Genomic DNA, 6,000 nt, shown 5'->3' with positions numbered 1-6,000 from the left:
TCCGCGGTGGAGGGCGCTCTGATGGGGGGGGGGGGGGGGTTACTCGGGGACAATCATGAGGACATCACGAGGGTCCGGAGTACATAACACACAACGAGTGACCCTCATCAGACCGGAAAGACAATTATCAGCCTGAGAGGAGTGTACGCACGATGATCCGCGCTCTTCCTGTCACCCTCCCAACACTCCACTCCTGATTTTTACCTTCACTGAAGATTAACTCTTTGCACTCCGCTATACCCCCCTCCATAGTTCTGTCCAGCCTATGGATCAAATCTGGAATCCTGGTTCACATACATTGCAATACATGTTTAAGCCGGCCAACTGCGTCAAAGATCTTTGCATCTGAGCACAGACAGTTCTCTATTTCAGCTTTTGAGTTTCCTCCTCTGCTACCTCCCTTCCCTGTCACCCCTCCCCCATCTCTTGTTCTTCCCTACCCCTCCTCCATAGCAGTATATCTAAGTGTCTCCTCCTCCAGCAGGCTCTGCTCTGGAAGCACATGGTCTAGGTGAGCGATTGTATGAATTGTACAGGAAATCTGCAAATGGAGCCTGCGCTCTGTGTGCTGAAGTCGTTGCAGGGTGATCGGTGCCAGGCTGGGTGCAGAGTGATCGGTGCCAGGCAGGGCGCAGAGTGATCGGTGCCAGGCTGGGCGCAGAGTGATTGGTGCCAGGCTGGGCGCAGAGTGATCGGTGCCAGGCTGGGCGCAGAGTGATCGGTGCCAGGCTGGGCGCACAGTGATTGGTGCCAGGCTGGGCGCACAGTGATTGGTGCCAGGCTGGGCGCAGAGTGATCGGTGCCAGGCTGGGTGCACAGTGATCGGTGCCAGGCTGGGTGCACAGTGATCGGTGCCAGGCTGGGTGCACAGTGATCGGTGCCAGGCAGGGTGCACAGTGATCGGTGCCAGGCAGGGTGCACAGTGATCGGTGCCAGGCAGGGTGCACAGTGATCGGTGCCAGGCAGGGTGCACAGTGATCGGTGCCAGGCAGGGTGCACATCCTGGAAGGTGCGGGGTGACTATGATACAAACTCAGTAGAATAACCTCTGCCAGTGCTTAGTTCCTGGCTGCAGCTTTGTATCTCCTCTGCTGCTGATCATTGAGGTTGATTTTTACTAAAGCTGGAGAGTGCAAAATCCGGCTCAGATCTACATAGAAACCAATCAGCTTCCAGGTCTTATTGCCAAAGCTTAACAGAACAAGCTGAAGTTAGAAGCTGATTGGCTACCATACACAGCTGCACCAGATTCTGAGTGCTATAGTTTTAGTAACTGTCCTCCATTGTGATGTGAGATATAATATATATATTATTCTCTGGGGTGCTTTACTCTCATCTGCAACTTTGTCTCTGCTCTGTGTCCATCCTGATTGTTTGTTTGTTTTTATAAATCTGAAACATACTTTATAATCTGTAACTTTGTATCTCCTTCCTGGTCCATTTTAGAATTGTTGTTGTGCTTTATTCTTCTCTGTTCTTCTCTGCAACTTTGTATCTCTGAACTGTTGCTGATCCTTGTTTTGTAAACCTGGATTGTTGTGCTTTTATTATCTGTAACTTTTTTTAATTTTTTTTGTATTTCCTGTTTGTTTTTGTTATTTTATGAACATAGTACACTCTGAATAATTGTACCCAGGCTATCAGTGATCATTGTATATCGGAGGAAGTGGAATACATTTTTGTTGTGTTTTTATTGTACAACAGGGGTGCCCAACCAGTGGCCCGGGGGCCACATGTGGCCTGAGGAGCCCTCTGATGTGGCCCGCGACCTCCTTCTGTGGGATGGCAGATTGGCAAGCCCAGACCATGGGTTGCAGACCCACCATCCCAGAGCATCTGTGTTGTTAATGAAGTCGGCAAAGCAAGCAGCTGTGGAGCAGAGCTGTATAAGCTGATGCTTCCTGTATAGCTCCGTCTCTCGCTACAGGCGGAGTGATGCCAAATGCACTCTGCTGGGGACAGCAACAGCAGACAATATCTGAATGGAGAATATCTATCTATCTATCTATCTATCTATCTATCTATCTATCTATCTATCTATCTATCTATAATCTGAGTTATGGGGATGCTTTGGGTGGGCTTCGCTCGGTTCTGGGGGTGTGATGGGCTTTGGGGGGCTGTGATCAGTTCTGGGGATGTGATGAGCTTTGGGGGGCTGTGGTCAGTTCCTCGGGGGCTTTTGGGGCTGTTCTCGGTTCTGGGGATGTGATGGGCTTTTGGGGCTGTGCTCAGTTCTGGGGATGTGATGGGCTTTGGGGGGGCTGTGCGCGGTTCTGGGGATGTGATGGGCTTTGGGGGGGCTGTGCGCGGTTCTGCGCATGTGATGGGCTTTGGGGGGGCTGTGCTCAGTTCTGGGTATGTGATGGGCTTTGGGGGGGGGGGGCTGTGCTCAGTTCTGGGTATGTGATGGGCTTTGGGGAGGGGGGCTGTGCTCAGTTCTGGGTATGTGATGGGCTTTGGGGGGGGGGGGGGGCTGTGCTCAGTTCTGGGTATGTGATGGGCTTTGGGGGGAGGGGGGCTGTGCTCAGTTCTGGGTATGTGATGGGCTTTGGGGGGGGGGGGGGCTGTGCTCGGTTCTGGGTATGTGATGGGCTTTGGGGGGGGGGGGCTGTGCTCGGTTCTGGGTATGTGATGGGCTTTGGGGGGGGGGCTGTGCTAGCTTCTGGGGATGTGATGGGCTTTGGGGGGGGGGCTGTGCTCGCTTCTGGGGATGTGATGGGCTTTGGGGGGGGGGGGGGCTGTGCTAGCTTCTGGGGATGTGATGGGCTTTGGGGGGGGGGGGGGGCTGTGCTAGCTTCTGGGGATGTGATGGGCTTTGGGGGGGGGGGCTGTGCTCGCTTCTGGGGATGTGATGGGCTTTGGGGGGGGGGGGCTGTGCTCGCTTCTGGGGATGTGATGGGCTTTGGGGGGGCTGCGCTCGCTTCTGGGGATGTGATGGGCTTTGGGGGGGCTGCGCTCGCTTCTGGGGATGTGATGGGCTTTGGGGGGGCTGCGCTCGCTTCTGGGAATGTGATGGGCTTTGGGGGGCTGCGCTCAGTTCTGGGGATGTGATGAGCTTTGGGGGGCTGTGCTCAGTTCCTCGGGGGCTTTGGGGGCTGCGCTCGGTTCTGGGGATGTGATGAGCTTTGGGGGGCTGTGCTCAGTTCCTCTGGGGCTTTGGGGGCTGTGCTCGGTTCTGGGGATGTGATGGGCTTTGGGGGGCTGTGCTCAGTTCCTTGGGGGCTGTGCACCGTTCTGGGGATGTGATGGGCTTTGGGGGGGGCTTGCTCGGTTTTGGCGATGTGATGAGCTTTGGGGGCTGTGCTCAGTTCCTCGGGGGCTGTGCTCGGTTCTGGGGATGCGATGGGCTTCGGGGGCCTGTGCTCGGTTCTGGGGATGTGATGAGCTTTGGGGGGCTGTGCTCAGTTCCTCGGGGGCTGTGCTCGGTTCTGTGCATGTGATGGGCTTTGGGGGGCTGTGCACGGTTCTGGGGATGTGATGGGCTTTGGGGGGGGGGGGCTGTGCGCGGTTCTGCGCATGTGATGGGCTTTGGGGGGGGGGCTGTGCTCAGTTCTGGGTATGTGATGGGCTTTGGGGGGGGGGGGGGCTGTGCTTGGTTCTGGGGATGTGATGGGCTTTGGGGGGGCTGTGCTTGGTTCTGGGGATGTGATGGGCTTTGGGGGGGCTGTGCTCGCTTCTGGGGATGTGATGGGCTTTGGGGGGAGGGGGGCTGCGCTCGCTTCTGGGGATGTGATGGGCTTTGGGGGGGCTGCGCTCGCTTCTGGGGATGTGATGGGCTTTGGGGGGCTGCGCTCAGTTCTGGGGATGTGATCAGTTCCTCGGGGGCTTTGGGGGCTGCGCTCGGTTCTGGGGATGTGATGAGCTTTGGGGGGCTGTGCTCAGTTCCTCGGGGGCTTTGGGGGCTGTGCTCGGTTCTGGGGATGTGATGGGCTTTGGGGGGCTGTGCTCAGTTCCTTGGGGGCTGTGCACCGTTCTGGGGATGTGATGGGCTTTGGGGGGGGGCTGTGCTCGGTTTTGGCGATGTGATGAGCTTTGGGGTCTGTGCTCAGTTCCTCGGGGGCTGCGCTCGGTTCTGGGGATGCGATGGGCTTCGGGGGCCTGTGCTCGGTTCTGGGGATGTGATGAGCTTTGGGGGGCTGTGCTCAGTTCCTCGGGGGCTTTGGGGGGCTGTGCACCGTTCTGGGGATGTGATGGGCTTTGGGGGGGGGGCTGTGCTCGGTTTTGGCGATGTGATGAGCTTTGGGGTCTGTGCTCAGTTCCTCGGGGGCTGTGCACGGTTCTGGGGATGTGATGGGCTTTGGGGGGCTGTGCACGGTTCTGGGGATGTGATGGGCTTTGGGGGGGGGGGCTGTGCGCGGTTCTGCGCATGTGATGGGCTTTGGGGGGGGGGCTGTGCTCAGTTCTGGGTATGTGATGGGCTTTGGGGGGGGGGGGGGCTGTGCTTGGTTCTGGGGATGTGATGGGCTTTGGGGGGGCTGTGCTTGGTTCTGGGGATGTGATGGGCTTTGGGGGGGCTGTGCTCGCTTCTGGGGATGTGATGGGCTTTGGGGGGAGGGGGGCTGCGCTCGCTTCTGGGGATGTGATGGGCTTTGGGGGGGGCTGCGCTCGCTTCTGGGGATGTGATGGGCTTTGGGGGGCTGCGCTCAGTTCTGGGGATGTGATCAGTTCCTCGGGGGCTTTGGGGGCTGTGCTCGGTTCTGGGGATGTGATGGGCTTTGGGGGGCTGTGCTCAGTTCCTTGGGGGCTGTGCACCGTTCTGGGGATGTGATGGGCTTTGGGGGGGGGCTGTGCTCGGTTTTGGCGATGTGATGAGCTTTGGGGTCTGTGCTCAGTTCCTCGGGGGCTGCGCTCGGTTCTGGGGATGCGATGGGCTTCGGGGGCCTGTGCTCGGTTCTGGGGATGTGATGAGCTTTGGGGGGCTGTGCTCAGTTCCTCGGGGGCTTTGGGGGGCTGTGCTCGGTTCTGGGGATGTGATGGGCTTTGGGGGGCTGTGCTCGGTTCTGGGGATGTGATGAGCTTTGGGGGGCTGTGCTCAGTTCCTCGGGGGGCTTTGGGGGCTGTGCTCGGTTCTGGGGATGTGATGGGCTTTGGGGGGCTGTGCTTGGTTCTGGGGATGTGATGGGCTTTGGGGGGCTGTGCTAGGTTCTGGGGATGTGATGGGCTTTGGGGGGGCTGTGCTAGGTTCTGGGGATGCAATGGGCTTTGGGGGGCTGTGCTAGGTTATGGGGATGCGATGGGCTTCGGGGGGCTGTGCTCAGTTCTGGGGATGTGATGGGCTTGGGGGGGGGGGGGGGCTGCGCTCGGTTCTAGGGATGCGATGGGTTCTGAAGGCTGTAGTTTGGGGGGGCTGCAATCATCTGCGAGTTGTCTGATCTTGTACAGTAGTAGAAAAATTTGCGTAAAACAAAAAAAACTGTAAAAAACAGCTCATGCTCACTGATCACCAGCCGGCTGCAGTGATCTGATCTGATCTGCTCTCCTCTCCTCAGCAACAACTTCCGTGTGAAGAGACGAGAGCCGATTGCCTTGCAACTGGCTGTTTACATCACATGATGGCTTTGATTGGACACGGCCGTCATGGGATCAGGAGGGCCAATCACAGAGCCCTCCTGCCGATCCAAGATGCACCATGTCCGGGTAACACGAGCGCATCGGGATTGCGTCGCTGCATGGGCACGATCCCCCCTCCTTCTGAAGGACGTTCTTGAACGTCCAGTCAAAAGGATAGAGCTCCCACCCGGCCATATATATATACATTGGCCGGGTGGGAAGTAGTTAAAAATAATACAACTCCAATTTGCTTTGCCATATATTTAAATGGTCTTTAGTAATGTATATGTAAAAAACAATTAAATTACCTAAAAGGTATAATAAACAAACTTCATACGTTAGCAGAGCTTTAAGAAGTCTTATCTTGAGAAGCTTCAGTGAGGTGATGAGTTCCAAAGGGATTCCCTCCCTACATTTCTTCAGCTACCTTTCTTTCTTCCCATCAGACTT

General features: G+C 56.9%; 1 protein-coding gene across 4 annotated transcripts in view; it reads left to right on the top strand.

Annotated features, from left to right (window-relative positions):
- Positions 1 to 343: 343 nt before the first annotated feature.
- The window catches only part of PFAS (phosphoribosylformylglycinamidine synthase), a 30,121-nt gene continuing 24,464 nt past the window's right edge, over positions 344 to 6,000 (top strand). The window contains exon 1 of one of the 4 annotated variants that reach the window (XM_077446936.1): positions 344 to 511. The gene's annotated coding sequence lies outside the window, so the exon portion shown is untranslated. Of the gene's footprint in view, positions 512 to 866; positions 1,010 to 6,000 lie in introns of those variants that run through there. The other 3 variants (XM_077446933.1, XM_077446935.1, XM_077446934.1) reach the window with 3 other exon arrangements.

The sequence above is a fragment of the Lithobates pipiens genome, unplaced genomic scaffold, assembly GCF_037356315.1.
Source record: "Lithobates pipiens isolate NorthernLeopardFrog02 unplaced genomic scaffold, aLitPip1_a1.2 Scaffold_22, whole genome shotgun sequence".
In the NCBI taxonomy this organism is placed as follows: Eukaryota; Metazoa; Chordata; class Amphibia; order Anura; family Ranidae; genus Lithobates; species Lithobates pipiens.
The sequence above is the reverse complement of the archived record's forward strand: the minus strand, read 5'-3'. Positions and strand labels throughout refer to the sequence as shown.